The sequence below is a fragment of the Somniosus microcephalus genome, chromosome 13 (genome assembly GCF_052327205.1).
Source record: "Somniosus microcephalus isolate GS21.2 chromosome 13, FLI_Smic_1.0, whole genome shotgun sequence".
In the NCBI taxonomy this organism is placed as follows: domain Eukaryota; kingdom Metazoa; phylum Chordata; class Chondrichthyes; order Squaliformes; family Somniosidae; genus Somniosus; species Somniosus microcephalus.
The window spans coordinates 103,884,733-103,908,787 of record NC_140999.1 but is presented as its reverse complement, the minus strand read 5'-3'; the positions used below and the strand labels follow the sequence as shown (position 1 = coordinate 103,908,787).

The 24,055-nt window shown below is 43.5% G+C and overlaps 1 long non-coding RNA gene across 1 annotated transcript; it reads left to right on the top strand.

The window, feature by feature from the left end:
* Positions 1 to 5,350: 5,350 nt before the first annotated feature.
* LOC147108511 (uncharacterized) lies at positions 5,351 to 15,933 on the top strand. The gene is made up of 3 exons (XR_015080721.1): positions 5,351 to 5,454; positions 5,751 to 5,848; positions 15,201 to 15,933. It is a non-coding gene; the product is annotated as an uncharacterized LOC147108511 (long non-coding RNA).
* The last annotated feature ends 8,122 nt before the right edge of the window (positions 15,934 to 24,055 follow it).

Sequence of the window (24,055 nt, the reverse complement as noted above, 5' to 3'; positions counted from 1 at the left end):
CTGGGATCACGTGGGCCATGGGGAGCCAATCAGAGCAGGGAATGCTTCATTCATAAGTTTGACAGGAAGTGCTGTCAAACTTAGAAATACTACGAGCCCCAAAACATCACTAAATCTTCAAATAAATTTTTAAAAAACCATCACATTTTTTAAATAAACTATAAATTACATGAAATAACTATTTTAAACAATTTAAATTTTTGAAAAAGTAATTTTATTATCTAACGGGGCTAAAAATAAACTTACCTTTCTTTAAAGTATTTAAAAATAATAAACCTGTGGAAAAAATGTTTTAACTTTAATTAATTCACCACTTACTTGTAAAAAGCAGGCCTTATGACTGCTTTTTAAATGTGTAATTTCTGGAGACTTACCCTCCCGGGAAAACCTGCAAAAAAAATGCAAGTTCGATGCACACACACTGCCTCTCCTGCGCATGCATTCAAACTCTGAACCCCTTCTTTCAGGGGAACGGAAGTGCCGGTTTCCCGCGCATGCGCAGTGCATGCAGGAAACTGGCACTTCCATTGGGCCTACGGGTGAGTACCCCGTGCGTACTCACCCGTGGAGACCCGAATTTCTGGGCCATTGTCTGTCAATAGAAATGGCAACAAAACTACTACATCTTGGTTGACTTATATATTAAACAGGCTGCCTGCACGCACAGCCGCAACTCTCTATCTCAGCTGCAGGTTTTTGAAGCCAACTTCTAATTTGAATATACAGGAAACTTTGTGATATCCGGCACCGACGGGACCGAGCTGTTGCCGTCCCATCAAAACTGCCGGACAAACCAGCGGTAATGTTAAAACATACAGAGCTTGAGCTCCGTATCTAGCAACAAACCCTGTTGCTTAGCAACAGCTTCTAAATAGTCGGCCGTAGCTTGCAAGCGTCTCTGTAGCTAAGCAACAGCTTTAGCTAGACCTTGCAGAGCCTGACTGGTGAAAAAAAAGCAACGAAAAGAAAAAAAAACTTACTGAACCGACTCCTGAATTTTGCCGGTGGATCGAGCATTCTGGACAGTTAACCTCCGGATAAACCAAAGTTTCCTGTATCTGGTCCGTTTAAAATCAGATAAAAAAAGACAATAGAGAAATTTTGAAGCATAATGAAGCTTTGTTTCCATCACAATGGCATTAGATATCCTGACACCAAAACCCAGACAAAGTCTCTCTGATGTTGATGGATTTGCTGAAGTTTCAGAATAATGAATTATTGCTCCACATTCTTCGATTATTACCGTAAAATCACTAATGTTGCGGCATACTTCACAGATACAACTTGCTAATTACTAGACAACTGCTTCCTCTACTAAAAACGAAGGCACATTTTTCATTGAATTGATACAGAATCTGCAATATAACTTCATCAGATTTAGTACCTTCTTTTCTCCTCTCCTCTCCTCAAGTCAATGACTCGTGCTAGATTTGGTTCCATGGGCACCAGCAACCCTCTGGTAGCTCAACCAAAACACCGAGACAGCAGGTATTCCAAGCATACAGAGCATCAAAGCTCAACTCAATCCTGTCTCCACCTGACATCCCTGCTACATGCTCACTTCCAGCAGAGGTCACTGGATAGCAATCAGTGAGAAACCAGACTGAATTTTAGGGGGCTAAATTCGGTTGATTTGCACCTCCCGTTAGCTCCCTAAGAGGGCGCTAACGGGGTGCAATTCAACTAGTGCCTGGGCACAGCGCCGCTAACACCTCTCATGAAATTCAGCGGGAGGTTAGCGGTGGAGCTAACCGTTAGTGCGGCACTGCGCCGCCGGCGATGACGTCATCACCATGCGCAGCGCCCCACTCGCGCCCTGGCTGTATTTTGGGTGGCGCCCCCCAACTTACTGCCGGATGCTATGTCCGCCGGGGTCAGGGGGGCCTACCTGCGGCCAGGGCGGCGCTAGTTAAAGGGGAGGTGGCGGGTGGCCATTTTTGTTGCTGGCCGTCTGCCAGCACCTGCCTCTGTTGCTGTCCCCGGCCCCAGTGAAGCCCCCCCGTGAGGTGTCGGCTGCTCTCCATTTGCCGGCACTCCTGATCCCTGGTGGCCCAGCTGGGTGCCAGGACGTGCTGCGCCAGGCCCTTCCCCTTTAATAAGTGGAGGAAGGCCTGCAGTACCATGGCGTGACATGCTGCAACGCCATGTAGCGCTGCAATATTGGCTCACAGCGCCCTTTCGGGGCGCTACCTGGGAAAATCGGCCACGGGGGCGCTAACTTTCTCGGGGCGCTAAAATTAGCGAAGATAGCACTACCCAATTTTTACCCCTAGTCCCTTTGCAGCACCCACATTACTGCCTAACTAACTTCAGCTGCCTCAGCACACACCGGGGCTCTTTTTGAGCCTAGTGGTTATGGTCCTGGACTAGCAACCCAGAGAAAGAAAGAAAGAGCTTGCATTTATATAGCGCCTTTCTCGACCTCAGGACATCCCAAAGTGCTTTACAGCCAATGAAGTACTTTGGAAGTGTAGTCACTATTTTAATCTAGGACACATGGCAGCCAATTTGCGCACAAAAGATTACTGCACAAGATAAAAAATCATGGGATTGGGGGTAATATACTGGCATGGGTGGAAGATTGGCTATCTAACAGAAAACAGAGAGTGGGGATAAATGGTTCATTCTCGGGTTGGCAATCAGTAACTAGTGGTGTTCCGCAGGGGTCAGTGCTGGGACCCCAACTCTTTACAATCTATATTAACGATTTGGAGGAGGGGACCATGTGCAACGTATCCAAGTTTGCCGATGATACAAAGATGGGAGGGAAAGCAGTGAGTGAGGAGGACATAAAAAACCTGCAAAAGGACATAGACAGGCTAAGTGAGTGGGCAGAAATTTGGCAGATGGAATATAATGTTGGAAAGTGTGAGGTTATGCACTTTGGCAGAAAAAATCAAAGAGCAAGTTATTATCTAAATGGAAAGAAACTGCAAAGTGCTACAGTACAAAGGGATCTGGGGGTCCTGGTGCATGAAACACAGAAGGTTAGTATCAGGAAGGCCAATAGAATCTTGGCTTTTATTGCAAGGTGAATGGAGTATAAAAGCAGGGAAGCCTTGCTTCAGTTATACAGGGTACTGGTGAGGCCACACCTGGAATACTGCGTACAGTTTTGGTTTCCATATTTAAGAAAAGATATACTTGCTCTCGAGGCAGTTCAGAGAAGGTTCACTTGGTTGATTCTGGAGATGAGGGGGTTGACTTATGAGGAAAGGTTGAGTAGGTTGGGCCTCTACTCATTGGAATTCAGAAGAATGAGAGGCGATCTTATCGAAACATATAAGATTGTGAGGGGGCTTGATCGGGTGGATGTGGGGAGGATGTTTCCACTGATGGGTGAGACTAGAACTAGGGGACATAATCTTAGAATAAGGGGCTGCTGTTTCAAAACTGAGATGAGGAGAAACTTCTTCACTCAGAGGGTAATAAATCTATGGAAATTGCTACCTCAGAGAGCTGTGGAAGCTGCGACATTAAATAAATTTAAAACGGAGATAGACAGTTTCCTAGCTGATAAGGGAATTAGGGGTTACGGGGAGAGGGCAGGGAAGTGGACGTGAGTCTAGGTTCGGATCAGCCATGATCCTATTGAATGGCAGAGCAGGCCTGAGGGGCCGTATGGCCTACTCCTGCTCCTACTTCTTATGTTCTTATGTCTCATAAACAGCACATGGAGCGAAAATTCATTACTCTGAAACCTCAGTAAACCCATAAACAGCATGACAACAAAAAGAGGTCATGGATTCAAATCCCACCATGGCGAGTTATGAAAGTGAATGCGATACTTCTGGTAATTTGTGGGCTTGGTACCAGAAAAAAAGTGACCCTGGCAGCTGCTGGATTGTTGTGAAAAGCCGACTGGTTCACGAATGTTCTTCATGGAGGGGGACCTGCCACACCTACCAGTCTGGCCTACATGTGACTTCGGTCCCAAATCAGGTGGTTGACTCTTTATGCCCGTCGAAGTGGCCTAGCCAGCCATTCAGTCTTAAAAAAAGCAATTGCTATGAAGGCCCACCTTTGATGGACAATAAATGCAATTTCACCAGTGTTACCCACATGCCAAGTACAAATAAAAACTCCCAGGTCTGTACATTTCACAGCGATTTGGCTGACATATACAAACATATCCCCGGGGATGAGGGGATGGACATATGAGGAGAGGTTGAGTAGATTGGGACTCTACTCATTGGAGTTCAGAAGAATGAGAGGCGATCTTATTGAAACATATAAGATTGTGAAGGGGTTGGATCGGGTGGATGCAGGGAAGATGTTCCCGATGATGGGTGAAACTAGAACTAGGGGGCATAGTCTTAGAATAAGGGGCTGCTCTTTCAAAACTGAGATGAGGAGGAACTACTTCACTCAGAGGGTGGTAGGTCCATGGAATATGCTGCCCCAAAAAGCTGTAGAAGCTACATCATTACATAAATTTAAAACAGAAATAGACAGTTTCCTAGAAGTAAAGGGAATTAAGGGTTACGGGGAGCGGGCAGGAATTTGGACATGAGTCTAGGTTCGGATCGGTCATGGCCCTGTGGGTAGCGGAGCGGGCCCAGGGGCCGTGTAGCCTGATCCTGCTCCTATTTCGTGTGTCTAATTCAGTTAGATGCAGGAGATGGTTCTGTGATAGTGGATTGGCAGTTAGGATCAGATCAGCCATGATCTTATTGAATGGCGGAACAGGCTCGAGGGGCCGATTGGCCTACTCCTGATCCTATTTCTTATGTTCTTATGTTCTAACACATTAAATTGATGGACAAGAGAAGACCCGCTGACCCATCAAACCTACCAGAGCATCATGAGATGAGACACTTTTCAGAAGCCGTGTTGTGAATTTCTAATGGCCCCTTCCCTTTCCCAGTGATCGTAAAGGGCATCTCTTAAATTCCCTTCTAATATCTTCCCAATAATGGATGTCAGGCTAATAATCCCAGCTGATAATCGATTTGTTCCCTTTTTTGAAAATAGGAACTACACGAGCTAGTATTAAACTCTATTTTTCCATGTGTTAACGTTGGTGAAAAGCTGGGTGTCCCATCTGCCTGACTAACACTGACGGTGACATTTAAATGTAAGCAGGACATGTGTAGAGTGGAAGGGAGCCGACAGTATAACTTTAAGCAGGTACTGGGCTTAAACTGATACCTGAAGCATAACTGGGTCTCAGTTAAGAGTGATACAGAGCTAACAAGCCAACATGTCCTGGGATAATTGCCAATTTTACTCTACTCCACAAATAAGCAGATGCAAAATAAATAAACGCGCACAACGTTCGCAAATAAAAATGCAATCAGCTATAAAACAGCTAGTTACTGTTGGCTTGCACAGAATGTAACAAGTTTAACTGGACAACAGTTCGTCAGCGCCTTGCACAACCTGTTTATGAGCTTCAACGCCAGAACATAACCAGCGTAATCTCATTGGAGTTGGTCAGAGTCTCACACGGTGGTATGGGAAATTGTCTTGTTTATCTCACGTGCAGGGCCCAGAATTGCGCCATATGTTTTGTCAGTGCTTTGGTGGATTGCCAGCCTCTACTGATGGGATTCACGAGCAGTGATTCTAGGAAGCTGCCAGTTGGATTCTGTCAGACATTGTTGGTAGTGAAATAGAAAACTTTCAATCAACTGCAACTTTTATATTTAAGTAAATGATCTCGACAGATGCAAATGTGGATTGTAAGCTGCGGATTGTCAAATTATAGCTGATTGCATTTTTATTTGTGGACGTTATGTGCATTACAGTGAGGAATGTTCGTGGCAGGGGATATGGACGTCGTCACAAGCTGCGTGTCTCATTCACCTAAAGTTCAGACTGTGGCTTTTGATCAGAAGATAAACGGGTTTGCTTCCTTGATATTATTAACTCTTTTGTTACTCTGACGTGAAAACATGATTTTTGAACCACTGTATGTCTGACACAATCCTATAAAAATGTTCAGATCTGCCACAGTATGCATCACTGTAAACAGACATTTGTCCTGCATTAGGAACATAGGAGCAGGAGGAGGCCATTGAGCCCCTCGAGCCTGCTCCACCATTCAATGAGATCATGGCTGATCTGTGACCTAACTCCACATACCCGCCTTTGCCCCATATCCCTTAATACCTTTGGTTAACAGAAATCGATCAATCTCAGACTTAAAATTAACAATTGACCCAGCATCAACTGCCATTTGCAGAAGAGAGTTCCAAACTTGTGCCACCCTTTGTGTGTAGAAGTGTTTCCTATCTTCACTCCTGAAAGATCTGACTCTAATTTTTAGACTAGTCCTAGACTCCCCAACCAGCAGAAACAGTTTCTCTCTATCTACCCTATCAGTTCCCCTTAATATCCTGAATCTTCGATCAAATCACCCCTTAACCTTCTAAATTCCAGAAAATACACCCCTAATTTGTGTAATCTCTCTCGTCATTTAATCCTTGGAGTCCAGGTATCATTCTAGTAAACCTACGCTGCACTCCCTCCAAGGCCAATATATCCTTCTTAAAGTGTGGTGCCCAGAACTGCTCACAGTACTCCAGGTGTTGTCTAACTAGGGCTTTGTAAAGCTGTAGCATAACTTCTACCCCTTTGTATTCCAGTCCTCTAAATATAAAGGCCAGCATTCCATTAGCTTTTTTGATTATTTTCTGTACCTGTCCATGACATTTTAATGATCCATGTACCTGAACCCCCAAGTCTCTTTGGACCACCACTGTTTTTAGTTTTTCACCATTTAGAAAATACCCTGTTCTATCCTTTTTAGGTCCAAAGTGGATGACCTCACATTTGCCTACATTCAAATCTATTTGCCACAGTTTGCCCATTCACTTAATCTATTAATATCACTTTGTAATTTTATGCTTCCATCTACACTGCCTACAATGCCGCCTATCTTTGTGTCATCAGCAAACTTGGATATGTTAATAAATATGGTGAATAGTTGTTAATAAATACGGTGAATAGTTGAAGCCCCAACACTGATCCCCGCGAGACACCAATAGTCACATCCTGCCAATTTGAGTACCTACCCATTATTCCTACTCTTTGTCTCCTGCCGCTCAGCCAATTTTCCAACCAGATCAATAATTTACCTTCAATTCGATGAGCTTCAGCTTTAGCTAACAGTCTCTTATGAGGAATTTTATCAAATGCCTTCTAGAAGTCCATATAAATAACATCCATAGACATTCCCCCATCCACTAATTTAGTCATCGCTCCAAAAATTCAATTAGGTTTGTCAGGCGTGACCTACATTTTACAAATCCATGCTGGCTCTCCCCAATCAGCTGAAAGTTTTCGAGGTGTTCAGTCACCCAATCCTTAATTATAGACTCTAGTAATTTCCCGACAACAGATGTCAGGCTAACTGGTCTATAATTCCCTGGTTTCCCTCTCTCACCATTCTTAAATAGCGGAGTGACATGCGCAATTTTCCAATCTAAAGGAACATTTCCTGAATCAAGAGAACTTTGGAAGATTATAGTTAGGGCATCTGCAATGTGCTCACCTACTTCCTTTAAAACCCTAGAATGGAAACCATCTGGTCCTGGGGATTTGTCACTCTTTAGTGCCAGTATTTTCTTCATTATTGTTATTTTGCGTACGTTAATTTTGGTGAGTCCCCACCCCAATTCAATATTAGTTTCCTTGGGATTTCCGGCATGCCAGCCTCTTCCTCTACTGTAAATACTGACACAAAGTAATTATTCAACATGTCCGTCATTTCCTTATTTTCTTTTATAGTATCACCGCTTTCAAGTTTTCAAGGGGCCGACTACCTTCTTTTTCCTAATACAATTGGAACACATTTTTTGTTGATTTTGATGTCCCTTGCAAGTTTCTTTTCATGCTCCCTTTTGTAGCTCTCACTATCTGTTTTGTCGCCTTTTGTTGGTCTTTGTATCTCTCCCAGTCGCCAGGATCTGTTCTAGATTTTGCATTCTTGTATGCTTTTTCTTTTGCTTAAGTTATCCCTTACCTCTTTAGTTGACCATGGCTGTGTTTTTGGCAAATAGAGCTCTTGCCCTTTATGGGTATAAACTGGTTCTCTATCACTTATAAATCATGCTTATATCTCTGCAGACAAACTTGTGTAATGTTCTTGGTATTGTGTGAATTCTGTCTTGTTCCACAGCTGACTTCTGCACTGAATTGAATTTAGGTATGAAACATTGTTATGGTTGCTCTAACTTACTTAGAAATTTGTGCGAGATATCATTTGATAGGATCTTTCTCTTTTCTTAATCCATTCTCGGGATGTGGGCATCATTGGTTAGGCTGGCATTTATTGCCGATCCCCAGTTGCCTTAAGAAGATGTTGGTAAGCCGCCTTCTTGAACCACTGGGAGCAATTTTCATACAACTGAATGGCTTGCTAGGCCACTTCAGAGGACAGTTAGGAGCCAACCACCTTGGTGTGGGACTGGATTCTCATACAGGCCAGACCGGGTAAGGATGGCAGGTTTCCTTCTCTAAAGGACATTAGTGATCAAAGCCATTCCTTTCACATTCATGACCATTGCGGGGGGGTGGTACCGTTATATCTCACCATTCACTGCAACTCACTAAGCTACTTACAAAGGTGCACTCAAATCTGTCCAAGAACGCAAAGTGTTGAAAATAAAGGTTTCAATGTTTGACACTCCATGAACAGAAACTTTACATGACCATTGCATAAAACACCCAAGTGCCTACCCTGTGTGTTGTTAGTTGGTATGACTGCACTAGGATGAGGGTGAGTGTGAGGGGTGGCTAGTGAGATGGGGATGTGATAATGTAGATAGAGAGGGATGGATGGAGGTGCAAGGTAAGTTGGTGTGAGTAAGGATGAGCAGGAGTAGGGTAGGGAAGGCAGAGTGATGGGGATGTGATGAGCGGCACAGCAGGATGAGGTTGAATGTGGCTTTGTACGAACGTTTCATGATCTACTGAGATCATTGAAACTTTTGTGGCACTGCACCCAGGTCCTCCTAACCACATCCCTGCTTGTGACCTCCTCTGCAATGTGCAACCAGGCTGTGTTGATCTCCTGGGGAGGTCTCTTCCATCCATGGGAAGGGAAGAGGACCATCCTATGTGCTGTGACTCCCTCCATAAGCATATGGAAGGAGTCAAGGGAAAGCCTGGGTGCAGCCCTGCACCTCTTTGTAGTCATTGTCAATGTTTGTAACACCTCAATGCTGTAGAACACTGACAGCACAAATGTCAAAATAAAGTTGGCCATGGTCCCTTTAAGGAAATCAGCTGATGACGTGTCATCAAATGACGTCACCAGACCTGCTTCCTCTAATTGGCTGGGAAATGCATTAAGCGGGCTTAACAAGTCAAGGGAAATTCATTCTACACAGTGGGCTGGAGCCAGCAGCGGGGTCGGGACCCGCCACTGACGACACCCGCCCCTGGCCCCACCAAGGTTCATAAAATCGTGGCCACTGACTTGTCAGATGAATTGTCAGTGTTTGACAGCTTTGAGAAGCTGTCAAACACTAACAATCTTTGTTCTAAGGTGAGCCCTTGGACTGAAGACTCACCAAACCTCTTTCCTTAGCAGAAATCAGATGGCTGCTGCATCTGAGAATGCAGCAGCCATTCTGTCATCTCTGCCGTTGAGATGAGGCACCTCCGGGTCCCCAAGGGTTGAAGCCTGCAGGAAGAAACAAAGATAAGTAAACTTTTTCTCATACTTACCTCTCCACACTTGCACCCATCACTCACCTCCACAGTGGACTTGTCGATCCCTCTCACCCGCGCAGACCCACTGCTCGCCTTGCTGCCCCTGGTGAGGTTCGCAACCATTGAGAAGCCCACACTTGCAGGGGTAAAATGAGGATAAGTCTCTTAACTGCCTGCTAACTACCTGTTAACAGGCAGTTAATTGGCTGTAATCCCCTTCCCGCCTTGAGGAGACGGGTCCCTGTGCGAGTCGGGGACCCACCTCCCGGGAAGATGGCACGGAGGCAGGTTAGGAGCGGGTTCGGTACCTGCTCCCAGTTGCTGCCATTTTCCCGGCAGTCCCGCCTCCACACCCGCCTCCCCAGGGCTGGCAAAATTTGCCCCGTGGTTGCAATATGACCAAGGCTGGGAACTGAATATTCAGGAGTATTTGACATTTCGGAAGGATAGACAGAAAGGAAAAGGAGGTGGGGTAGCTCTGTTAATAAAGGATGAGATCAGTACAATAGTGAGAAATGATCTTGGCTTGGAAGTTCCAGATTTAGAATCAATTTGGGTGGAGGTAAGAAATAGTAAGGGACAGAAGGCACTGGTGGGAGTAGTCTATAGGCCCCCCAACAGTAGCTACATTGTAGGACAGAGTATAAATCAAGAAATAATGGGGGCTTGTAAGAAAGGTACTGCAATAATCATGAGTGATTTTAATCTTCATATAGATTTGACAAATCAAATAGACAAAAGTAGCCTTGAGGACGAGTTCATAGAGTGTATTTGGGACAGTTTCTTGGAACAATATGTTGTGGAACCAACCAGGGAACAGGCTATTTTAGATCTGGTAATGTGTAATGAAACAGGATTAATTAATGATCTCAAAGTAAAGGATCCTCTAGGGAAGAGTGATCATAACATGATTGAATTCCACATTCAGTTTGAAGGTGAGAAACTTGGGTCTGAAACTAGAGTATTAAACTTAAATAAAGGCAATTACAAATGTATGAGGGGAGAGTTGGCTAAAGTGGACTGGGAGAATAGATTAGAAGGTAAGATGGTAGAAAAGCAGTGGCAGACATTTAAAGGGATATTTTATGACTCTCAACAAAGATATATTTCAGTGAGAAAGAAAGGCTCGAAGAGAAGGATGAATCAACCATGGCTAACCAAGGAAGGTAAGGGTGGTATCAAATTGAAAGAAAAGGCATACAATGTTGCAAAGATTAGTGGTAGGCTCGAAGATTGGGAACATTTTAGAAACCAGCAAAGGATGACTAAAAAATAATAAAGAGGGAGAAAATAGCTTATGAGAGTAAATTAGCAAGAAATATAAAAACTGACAGTAAGAGCTTCCACAGGTATATAAAAAGAAGAGAGTAGCTAAAGTAAATGTTGGTCCCTTAGAGGATGAGACTAGGGAAATAATAATGGGAAACAAGGAAATGGCAGAGGCATTGAACAAATATTTTGTATCTGGCTTCACAGTAGAGGACACTAAAAACATCCCAGTAATAGTAGAAAATCAAGGGGCAAAAAGGAGGGAGGAACTTAAAGCAATCACTATCACTAGAGAAAAAGTGCTAGGCAAACTTATGGGTCTAAAGGCTGACAAGTCCCCCTGGACCTGATGGCCTGCATCCTAGGGTTTTAAAAGAAGTGGCTACAGAGATAGTGGATGCATTGGTTGTAATCTTCCAGAATTCCCTTGACTCTGGAAAAGTCCCAATGGATTGGAAAACCGCATTCAAAAAAAGGAGGGAGACAGAAAGCAGGAAACTATAGGCCAGTTAGCCTAACATCTGTCATTCGCAAAATGCTCAAATCCATTACTAAGGCAGTAATAGCAGGGCATTTAGAAAATCATAATACAATCAAACAGAGCCAACATGGTTTTATGAAAGGGAAATCGTGTTTGACAAATCTATTAGAGTTCTTTGAGGAGATAACAAGCAGGGTGGATAAAGAGGAACCAGTAGATATAGTGTATTTGGATTTCCAAAAGGCATTCGACAAGGTGCCACATAAAAAGTTACTGCATAAGATAAGAGCTCTTGGTGTTGGGGGTAATATATTAGATTGCATAGAGGATTGGTTAACTAACAGAAAACAGAGAGTCAGGATAAATGGATCATTTTCAGGATGGCAATCTGTAACTATTGGGGTGCCACAGGGATCAGTGCTGGGGCCTCAACTATTTTCAATCTATATTAATGACTTGGATGAAGGAAGTGAGTGCATTGTAGCCAAATTTGTGGACATTACAAAGATAAGTGGGAAAGCAAGTTGTGAGGAGGACATTATGGGCTGGATTTTGTCAGCCCCGAGGAGGCGGGTATGGAGGCGGGACTGCCAGTAAAGTTGCGGGATTTGGGGGCGGCTGGCAAACTCGCCCCCAACCTGCCTCCGTGCCCTTTTGCCAGGAGGCGGGAAGCCGTCCTGCCCTGGGTCCCATCTCCTCAAGGCAGGAAAGGGATTAAATCCTATTACCTGCCTGTTAACAGGTAGTTAACAGGCAGAAAAAAGGATTATCCCTATTTTTAGCACCGAAGTGCAGGCTTCCCGACCTCGGAGAGAACCCCGCCAGGGTGCAGGAGACGAGACGGAGGTCTGCGGGGTCTGAAAGTGAGATGTAGAGATGAGTGATGGCTGCAAGTGTGGAGTGGTAAGTGTGTAAGGTGAGTGTTAAGTGTTATAAAATGTTCACTTACCTTTGTTTCTGCCTACAGCCTTCAGCCGCTGTGGATCTGGAGTCCCGACATCTTCATTGTAGATTTCACAGGCTGACTGTTGGATCCTCCGAACCAACAGCCAGGTGATTTCTGCAAAGTTGAAAGGTTTGATGAGTCCTGAACACAAGAACTCATCAAACTACACGGAATGTCAGTGTTTAACAGCTTCACAGAGCTGTCAAATGCTGACATTTCTTCTTTCAAGAAATCTTGACAGATGGCACGTCAGACGTTGACGTGCTCTGTCAGTGACTTCCCCCTAATTGGCCAGTTTAGCCCGCTAGGTGGGCTTAACAAGGTCAATCAGGGGAAAATCCCACTAGTTGGCCAGAAGCTGATGGAGGCGGGATTGAAAACTGGCAAGCAGCAGTCCCACCTCCAAAAGCTTCCCATTGACAAAATCCAGCCCAAAGAGACTGCAAAGGGATATAGATAGGTTAAGTGAGTGGGCAAGAATTTGGCAGATGGAGTATAATGTGGGAAAATGTGAAGTTATCCACTTTGGTAGGAAGAATAGAAAAGAAAAATATTAGTTAAATGGAGAAAGACTACAGAATGCAACGGTACAGAGGGATTTGGGTGTCCTCGTACATGAAACAAAAAAAGGTTAACATGCAGGTGCAGCAAGTAATTAGGAAAGCAAATGGAATGTTGACCTTTATTTCAAGGGGGATAGAGTATAAAAGCAGAGAAGATTTGCTACAACTGTACAGGGTGCTGGTGAGACCACACCTAGAGTACTGTGGACAGTTTTGGTCCCCTTATTTAAGGAGGGATATACTTGCATTGGAGGCAGTTCATAGAAGGTTCACTAAGTTGATTCCTAGAATGGAAGGGTTGTCTTATGAGGAAAGGTTGAGCAGGTAGGGCCTATACTCATTGGAGTTTAGAAGAATGAGAGGTGATCTTATTGAAACATGCAAGATTCTGAGGGGGTTGGACAGGGTGGATGCTGAGAGGAAGTTTCCCCTTGTGGGAGAACCTAGAACGAGGGGGCATAGTCTCAGAATAAGGGGTCGCCCATTTAAGATGGAGATGAGGAGGAATTTCTTCTCTCAGAGGGTTGTGAATCTTTGGAATTCTTTACCCCAGAGAGCTGTGGAAGCTGAGTCGTTGACTATATTCAAGGCTGAGATAGACAGATTTTTGAGTAACAGGGGAGTCAAGGGTTATGGGGAGCGGGCAGGAAAGTGAAGTTGAGGCCAAAGTTGGATCGTCCATGATCTCATTGGGTGGTGGAGCAGGCTTGAGGGGCCAAATGGCCTGCTCCTGCTCCTATTTCTTATGTTCTTATGTTCAAAGGAAGAGGCTTATAATGTTGTCGAAAAGAATAGTAAGCCTGAGGATTGAGAGGATTTTAGAATTCAGCAAAAGAGGACCAAGAAAATGATAAAGAAAGGGAAAATAGAATATGAGAGTAAACTAGTGAGAGGCATAAAAACAGACTGTAAAAGCTTCTATAGGTATGTAAAAAGGAAAAGATTAGCGAAAGTAAATGTGGGTCCCTTACAGGCTGAGACAGGAGAAATTATACTGGGGAATAAGGAAATGGCAGAGAAATTAAACAAATACTTTGGGCTGGATTTTACCAGCCCTGAGGAGGTGGGTTTGGAGATGGGACTGCTGGCAAAATCAAAAAGAATGGAAGCGGGTCCCGAACCCACTCCCAACCCACCTCCAAACAATCTTCCCGGGAGTCGGGTCCCTGATTTGTGCAGGGACCGACTCCTAGTGGCGGGAAGAGGATTATAGCCACTTAACTGTCAGGCAGTTAAGAGGCATTTTCCCATTTTGAGACTTCTGCTGTGAGCTTCCCGACATCGGGGAACCTCACCAGGGTAAGTGAGGCTTGCTGTGGGTCTGTTGTAATGTTTGTGTATAGACGACAGCTGCAGAAGTGGTGTGAAGGATCCAATGGGACACTGGTGAGTATCAGAGGTAAGGATGAAGGGATAATTACTAGTCCTAGCCCTTTTCAGGCTACCCCGGATCAGGCGTATTCCCCAGACATTCACCTTCAACTAAAGTTAGAGTTAGCCGAATCCTAGAGATGCTTAATTGGGTCTAAAGGTCCAGACTATCTCTCCCTAAAGGAAAGGAATGACTTGAGGATGTTACCATCCTCCAGATAGCACTTTTAATAAGTTTAACTAGAGTATAACCTTCCAGATATTATGAGTGTCCGGAATATTCCCCCAGAATTCTGTAACTCCTCACCAAAGAGTGTACAGAGATTGAGTTTGCGAGTTTGATACAGAAGTTATCTGTGAGACAATTCTAAAAATATATAGATTTATTAAAGAACCGACATGTAGTTAACAGCTGATGATTTCCGTTGCAACATTAACAGTTCTAAAAACAAATAGCTTACAATTCTTATTCTCAAATCTTAATTTCGTTACATTTTTACATTTCTTACTTATTTCTAATCCAGGATATCCATCAAAATCAAATAAAAGTACCTTTTTGTTCCCCGAGACTCAAAGAGTAAAAAACTTACAGAGCCTGCCTCTGAAGAGTGACAGAATCGCTTGCCCCTTTCAGCGACTTCTGACTTCCTAACTGAAAGTTCCATATTTTATACCCTTTTTGCAGTGGTATATCCTTTGAAGTTTTCTGCTGATGTAAGCTAATTATCTCTAGTCATTTCTCTGTTGACTTCTTTCTTATTCTTACTGTCAATTCAGCTGTTAGCTTGCAGACTTCTGCCTGCTGTGTATGTGTTTCAAAACTTATCATATAAAATGGTTATGACAGATGTATCTATTTGATGCCATTCTTACAAAGGACTTCTATTCATCTCTTAAATCACCTTAGCTGGTTGGAAGCAGATGTCGTGACTCCTACGATAGCAAAATACTGCAGATGTTGGAAATCCGAAATAACAACAGAAAATGCTGGAAAAACTCAGCAGGTCAGGCAACATTCGTGGAGAGAAATTTGAGTTGACGTTTCGGGTTGGACCCTTCTTCAAAACTGGAAAGAAAAGAAACTAGATCGAAGGCAGGGCTGCGATCGGACAAAAGAATAAAAGAAACAAAAGAAGTAAAAGAGATTAGAAGCTAGACGAGATGGTAATAGGCTGGGATTAGGTGTAAAGTGTACTGGCAGGGCAAAAGATAGCTGCCAGGTGTGAGAGAGAAACAAAAGGAAAGGGGGGGGAAAGGAGTGGAACAAATACAAGAGAAAATGAAATGGGGGCCGAGCTTATGATCTGAAATTGTTGAACTCGATATTGAGTCCGGAAGGCTGCAGACTGCCTAATCGGAAGATGAGGTGCTGTTCCTCGAGTTTACGTTGAGCTTCCGTGGAACAATACAAGAGGCCAAGGACGGTGAGGTCCGAGTGGGAATGGAGCGGTGAATTAAAATGACAGGCGACCGGAAGCTCGGGGTCACCCTTACGGACTGAACGGAGGTGTTCTGCAAAGCGGTCACCCAATCTGCGTTTGGTCTCCCCAATGTAGAGGAGACCGCATCATGAGCAGCGAATACAGTATACTAGATTGCGAGAAGTACAAGTAAATCACTGTTTCACCTGGAAGGGGTGTTTGGGGCCCTGGACAGTGGGAAGGGGGGAGGTATAGGGGCAGGTGTTACATCTCCTCTGCTTGCACGGGAAGGTGCCAGGCGAAGGGGAAGGGCTGTTTGGGGTGATAGAGGAGTGGACTAGGGTGTCTCGGAGGGAGCGGTCCCTGCGGAATGCTGAAAGGAGAGGGGAGGGGAAGATACGTTTGGTGGTGGGATCACTTTGGAGGTAGCGGAAATGCCGGAGGATGATCCATTGAATGTGGAGGCTGGTGGGGTGAAAGGTGAGGACAAGGGGAACCCTATCGTGGTTCCGGGAGGGAGGGGCAGGGGTGAGGGCAGAAGTGCGGGAGATGGAACTGACACGGTCGAGGGCAGTGTCAACCACAGTAGAGGGGAATCCTCGGTTGCGGAAAAAGGAAGACATGTCTGAAGCACTGGTGTGGAAGGTGGCGTCGTCGGAGCAGATATGGCGGAGGCGGAGAAACTGGGAGAATGGAATAGAGTCCTTACAGGAAGCGGGGTGGGAGGAAGTGTAGTCCAGGTAGCTGTGGGAGTCAGTGGGCTTGTAGTGAATATTGGTCGATAACCTATCCCCAGAGATGGAGACAGAGAAGTCGAGGAAGGGAAGGGAAGAGTCCGAGATGGACCATGTGAAGGTGAGGGAAGGGTGGAAATTGGAGGCAAAGTGAATGAAATTGTCAAGTTCGGGGCGAGAGCAGGAAACGGCACCGATACAGTCATCAATGTATCGGAAAAAGAGGTGAGGGAGGGGACCCGAGTAGGACTGGAACAAAGATTGTTCCACATAGCCCACGCAAAGGCAGGCATAGCTAGGACCCATGCAGGTACCCATGGCAACACCTTTGATTTGGAGGAAATGAGTGGAGTTAAAGGAAAAGTTGTTCAATGTGAGAACAAGTTCAGCCAGGCGGAGGAGGGTCATGGTGGATGGGGACTGGTCGGGCCTCTGTTCAAGGAAGAAGCGGAGTGCCCTCAGGCCATCCGGGTGGGGGATGGAGGTGTAGAGGGACTGTTCCAAGTTCAATACAAACACAATGTGATTGGTTGGTGCCTCTATTGATGTAATATTTACAAAGTTTTCTGTTGATATCTTTTACAACATGTAAATTAAAAACACTTCAACTAGGGTGTTCTATGCATTTCTTAGCTACTTCAATTGGTTGTATTAAGAATTATGTCTCCTGTCTTTCATTTGATGTGATATTTATCAAGGCATATGGTTCTTTAATGTTCTGAGTTTCTGTTCGAAGTGTTAGTTTTATGACACTTTAAACTGGGTAATGGTATTGTGTTTCTCCCAAACTACAGACTTCTTGGAAACTCCAACTCTTTGCTTCAATAGGGCCATTGTTTTAGTATTAACAACCAATTCCCATTTCAAAGCTTGTATGGTGTTTACAGCTTTGTGTTAACAACTGATCTTATCTCAAAAGCCTGTATTCTGTTTACAGCTTGTGTCATTGAGGCTTTTAGATTTTTAAACCCAGTTTTCATGTTGTAATAAAGTCAAAATTCCATTCATAGGATGGTGTATCTTTCTGAAATATGGCTATTCCTGTACAAGGAGATGTGGGGAAAGTCATTTTTAATGTGTTTAGATTTTTCTGTAGGTGACAAGCTTTGAAGTGTTTGTGTGGCCTTACCTCATTGGGATAAGTGACAGATTGCTTCTGTACCCTCACCTGCAGCTGCCATCTGTTTTATCCTAAGGAGGGAGTAATTGGATAGCCTGGGTGCAAGGGCTCACCTTTGTACAGTGATTGTCAATATTTGACAGCACCTCAATGCTGTCAAACATTGTCAAATCATCTGTTAAAAATAGATGGTTCATGTCCCTTTAAGAAAACTGGCAGATGAAGCGTCATCAACTGACATCGCCTTTCACTTAATTGGCTGGCAAGCCTGCAGGGCAGGCTTAACAAGGCCAATCGGGGAAAATAGCATCTGTGTGTCGGATGTCGCTGGGGGCGAGTCTAGAACTCGGAAGGCAGCAGTCCCGCCCCCAACTCATCTCGGTGAGTAAAATCCAGCCTTTTGTGTCTGCCTTCACGGAAGACAAGAAAAATTACTGGAAATAGTGGAGCACCAAGGGTCTAGCGAGAATGAGGAACTGAAAAAAATTAATATTAGTAAAAAATAGTACTGGAGAAATTAATGGGACTGAAAGCCAATAAATCTCCTGGACCTGATGGCCTATATCCTAGGATTTTGAAAGAGGTAGCGATAGAGACACTGGATGCATTGGTCGTCAATTTCCAAAATTCCATAGATTCTAGAATGGTGCCCGCAGATTGGAAGGTGGCAAATGTAACCACACTATTTAAGAAAGGAGGGAGAGAGAAAGCGGGAACTACAGACCAGGTAGCCTGACATCAGTAGCAGAGAAACTGCTAGAATCTATTATTAAGGACATGGTAACAGGGCACTTAGAAAATAATAATAGGATTGGGCAGAGTCAACATGGATTTATGAAAGGGGAATTGTGTTTAATGAATCTGCTACAGCTTTTTGAGGTTGTAACTAACAGATTAGATAAGGGGGAACCAGTGGATGTGGTGTATTTGGATTCTCAGAAGGGATCCGATAAGGTGCCACACAAGAGGTTATTAAACAAAATTAGGGCTCATGGAATTGGGTATAATATACTAGCATGGATAGAGGATTGGTTAATGGACAGAAAACAGAGAGTAGGAATAAACAGGTCATTTTCAGGTTGGCAGGCTGCAACTATTGGGGTACCGCAAGGATCAGTGCTTGGGCCTCAGCTATTCACAATCTACATTCATGATTTGGATGAGGGTATCAAATGTAATATATCCAAATTTGCTGATGATACAAAGCTGGGTGGGAATGTAAGTTGTGAGGAGGATGCAAGGAGGCTTCAAGGGGATATAGACAGGCTAAGTGAGTGGGCAAGAACATGGCAAATGGAATGTAATGTGGAGAAATGTGAAGTTATCCATTTTGGTAGGAAAAATAGAAAAGCAGAGTATTTTTTAAATGGTGAGAGATTGGGAAATGTTAGTGTTCATAGGGACCTGGGTGTCCTTGACACGAATCACTGAAAGTTAACATGCAGGTACAGCAAGCAATTAGGAAAGCAAATGGCATGTTGGCCTTTATTACAAGAGGATTTGAGTATAAGAGTAAAGATGTCTTACTGCAATTATATAGGGCCCTGGTGAGACCACACCTGGAGTATTGTGTACAGTTTTGGCCTCCTTACCTAAGGAAGGATATACTTGCCACAGAGGGAGTGCAACAAAGGTTCACCAGACTGGTTCATTACATAGGATTACATAGGATATACGGCACAGAAACAGGCCAATCGGCCCAACCCATCCATGCCGGCGTTTATGCTCCACATGAGCCTCCTCCCGTCTTTCCTCATCTAAATCTATCAGCATAACCCTGTATTCCCTTTTCCCTCATATGTTTGTCTTGCCTCCCCTTAAATGCATCTATACTATTCGTTTCAACCACTCCTGTGGTAGCGAGTTCCACATTCTCACCACTCTTTGGGTAAAGAAATTTCTTCTGAATTCCCCATTGGATTTCTTGATGACTATCTTATATTGATGGCCTCTAGTAATGCTTTTCCCCACAAGTGAAAACATTCTCTCTGTATCCACTCTATCAACATTTTTCTTAATTTTAAAGACCTCTATTAGGTCACCCCTCAGCCTTCTTCTTTCAAGAGAAAAGAGATCCAGCCTGTTCATCCTTTCCTGATATGTATACCCTTGCATTTCTGGTACTGTATCATCCTTGTAAATCTTCTCTGCACCCTCTCCAGTGCCTCTATATCCTTTTTATAGTATGGCGACCAGCATTGTACACATACTCTAAGTGTGGACTAACCAAGGTTCGATACAGGTTTAGCATAACTTCCCTACTTTTCAATTCAATCCCTCTAGAAATAAACCCTAGTGCTTGGTTTGCTTTTTTATGGCCTTGTCGCAACTTTTAGTGATTTGTGTATTTGTACTCCTAGATCCCTTTGTTCCTCTACCACACCTAGACTCGCACCCTCCAAGTGATAAGTGACCTCCCTGTTCTTCCTATCAAAATGTAATACCTCACATTTATCTGTGTTGAACTTCATTTGCCAATTAAATGCCCATTCTGCAAGTTTATTAATGTCCTCCTATAACTTGTTGCAGTCCTCCTCAGTATTGACTATCACCCCCAATTTGGTGTCATCCGCAAATTTAGAAATTGTATTTTTGATTTCTAAGTCTAAATCATTAATGTAAATTGTGAACAGCAGTGATCCCAGCACTGATCCTTGTGGAACACCACTATCCACCTTCTGCCACTGTGAATAGCTACCCTTTACTTCTACTCTCTGCTTTCTGTCCTGAAGCCAGCCAGTAATCCATTCTGCTACTTGTCCCCTGACTCCGCATTCTCTGACCTTGTTCATCAGTCTATTATGGGGTATCTTATCGAAGGCCTTTTGAAAATCCAGATAAATTACATCTACTGCATTACCCTTGTCTACTCTCTCTGTTACCTCTTCAAAAAATTCAATAAGGGTGGTCAAGCAAGACTTTCCCTTTTGAAATCCATGTTGACTATTCATTATTATATTTTTGGTTTCTAGAAGTTCTTCTAGTTTCTCCTTTAGTAGGGATTCCATTATTTTTCCTACTACCGATGTTAAGCTGACTGGTCTATAATTCCCTGGACATGTTCTATCCCTCTTCTTAAATATCGGTATTACGTTAGCTATCCGCCAGTCCTCTCCTTTTTCTAACGAATTATTAAATATGCATAGTAATGCCTCTGCTATCTCTTCCCTAGATTCTTTTAAAATGTGTGAATGCAACAGAGGTTTTATCCTCTTTGAGTTTGGTTAATTTATTTAATATATCCTCATGGAAAATATATGTGCATGATATCAGAAGGCTGAAAATCCCCTTTTTTATTTTAAATGCACTTATCTCTTTACTAATCTCATCATCCAATGTCATGTGCACCTGTTCTATCTCCCTGGTAAATACTGAAGCAAAATAATTATTTAATATTTCTGCCATCTCTCTATTGTTAGCTGTGGTATTACCCTGACTATCCCTTAATGGCCCTATTCCCATCCCAACCTTCCTTTTTTTATTGACGTGCCTATAAAATATTTTACTATTTTGTTTTATGTTCCTTGATAATTTAATTTCATAGTTCATCTTTGTCTCCCTAATTGTTTTTTTGACTTTTCTCCTAATCTTTTCGTATTCTCTCTTATCATGCACTCCACTGCTGTCTATGCACTCAATGTATGCCTCTTTCCTTACCCTCAATTGTTCCCTTATGGCTTTATTCATCCATGGAGTCTCATTATTGTTTAGTTTGTTCTTTCCTTTCAGCGGAATATATTTTTCCTGCACACAGCTGAACACCGTTTTAAATGTTTCCCATTGCTTTTCTACATCGTTGTTTGCCAATATTGTTGCCCATTTTTTTCCCCAAGTTCTATTCTCAGCCCCTCAAAATCAGCTTTTCTCCAATCTATTAATTTGGTTTTCATCATACTTATGTCCTTCTCAATTATCATCTTAAAGCGTATTATATTATGGTCACTATTGCCTATATATTCCCCTACCTTTACTTCTCTTATCTGCTCTGGTTCATTCCCCATTACTAGATCCAAAAGTGAATCCTCCCTTTTGGGCTTTTTACATATTAGGTTAGAAAGGAGTCCTGTACACATTGTAGGAACTCCATTCCCTTATCCCCTTTACCTACCTCTTCTGTCCAATTAATATCAGGGTAGTTGAAATCCCGCATGATTATTATTCTATGTTTTTTACTCATTTCCCTAATTTGTCTGCATATTTCTTCATCCACCTCCCTTCCACTATTAGGTGGTCTGTAGGCTACGCCTATTAGTGTGATCCTTTATTATCTTATATCTCTATCCATATGGATTCTATTTTTGTCTTGCTGATATCTGCATCACTTTTTTCTACTGCCATTATGTTATCCCTAATAAGTACAGGTACTCCACCTCCTCTTTTTCCCTCCCTATCTTTTCTAAATATGTTATACCCTGCAATGTTTAATTCCCAGTCCTGATTTTTCTGTAGCCATTTCTCAGTAATCCCTACTATGTCTGGTTCTTCACAACGTATGATTGCCTCCAGCTCCCCTGTTTTATTACAGACACTGTGTGCATTGTTGTACAGACAGTTTAACTCATTTTTAATAGGATTTCCTCTCACTTTATGTTTAACCATATTTTTAGTCTTCTGTTCTACAACTCTATTTATTCCCTTGCCATGAATGTCCTCCCTTACTTTATTCTTTCATATGCTCTCTTTTCCTATTTTGTTTATATTTAGGCTGGCTACATTTCTTGTAGATCCCTCCCCCCATCTTACCAATTTAAAGCCTTTGCCACCTCCTGATTTACCCTTTCTGCTCGGACACGGGTCCCATCCCGGTTCAGGTGGAGCCTGTCCCATTGGTACAGCTCCTTCCTGTCCCAGAACTGGTGCCAGTGTCCCATGAAAAGGAACCCCTCTTTCCCACACCAGCCCTTTAGCCACATGTTAATTCTCCGGATCTGTCTACTTCTATGCCAATTTGTACGTGGCTCGGGCAATAACCCAGAGATTATTACCCTCGAGGTCCTGCTTTTTAATTTAGATCCTAACTTTTTTTCCTGGGATGGGGGGATTGTACTATGAGGAGAGATTGAGTACACTCGGCCTATATTCTCTAGAGTTTAGAAGAATGAGAGGTGATCTCATTGAAACATACAAAATTCTTACAGGGCTTGACAGGGTAGATGCAGAGAGGGTGTTTCCCCTGGCTGGGGAGTCTAGAACCAGGGGTCACAGTCTCAGAATGAGGGGTCAGCCATTTAGGACTGAGATGAGGAGAAATTTCTTCACTCAGAGGGTGGTGAATCTTTGGAATTCTCTACCCCAGAGGACTGTGGAGGCTCAGTCATTGAGTATATTCAAGACAGAGATCGATAGATTTTTGAATATTAAGGGAATCAAGGAATATGGGGATAGTGCAGGAAAGTAGAGATGAGGTAAAAGATCAGCCTTGGTCTCATTGAATGGCGGAGCAGGCTCGAAGGGCCAAATGGCCTACTCCTGCTCCTATTTCTTATGTTCTTATGTTTTTATCCTCTCGAGGGTCTAAAGTTAAAACAATAGCTAATTTTCGGCATCTTTAAAGCCTTGATACAGCATGGGCTTCTGGGCTCAGTAAGAAGCTGGCTCCTTGTGGCATGCCTAGTGAGCTGCTGATCTAGGTAACAGCAGTTTTGAGACAGAGGGAATCTCAAAAAGCAGTTAATTGAATTGCAAGAGATCTCAGAATGAAGTAGGAATGGAGTGAGTAGGAGTAGATGGAGTGTTAAGGCAAAGGCGAGTGAGAACAGAGCAAGCAGGAGGGCAGGATACAGGGATTAAGCGATTAGTTCAAAGGGAAAGCGATCATGATAGGGATGAGAGTGGTGAGTGAAAGGAATGGAAGAGGTAGTAGGACAAGATGGGAGTGAAGGGGTAGGGGAAGCATGAGCGATTGGGGAAGGAAATGGGAAGTGAGCTATTATGTGTGGGAGGAGAGTGAACAAAGATTAGTCCAAAACTTCTGATGCATTCAGTTCAAATAGTGGAGTTCCTGAGAATATATTCTGCACACAAGGGCTCTGTTGTACCATCTGCACTGGCTACCTTACAACACACACCTACATTTTAACAATGCATGGGGGTAGATATTCTGCAGGGGTTCTCCGAATCTCTCACTGTAACTTCGGAAGATCAGCAGCAGCCCTGCAGAAACGACTTCCCTTCAGCAATGGCACAGAAGATGGAGGAGCTATTCAATGAAAGCAGTACATTTAGTGCGTATGCCCTGACCACACCACACTTAATCATAACCTACAGTCAGGTTGTGCATTACAAACTCGGACATAGCACAGAATACAAGCTCCAGGCTGGGGCCGGCCTGATACGCTCAGGATGGTCAATGATAGGCCATAGGCAGTCTCAGCGGGCCAGCAATGAATTGAGGTGGGCCAAATTTGGCAGGAATGGGTTAAAAAGATTGGAACGGGTTAGAGGCATGCCTCTATCCAATGAAGACCTTTACTGGACTGCTATAAAT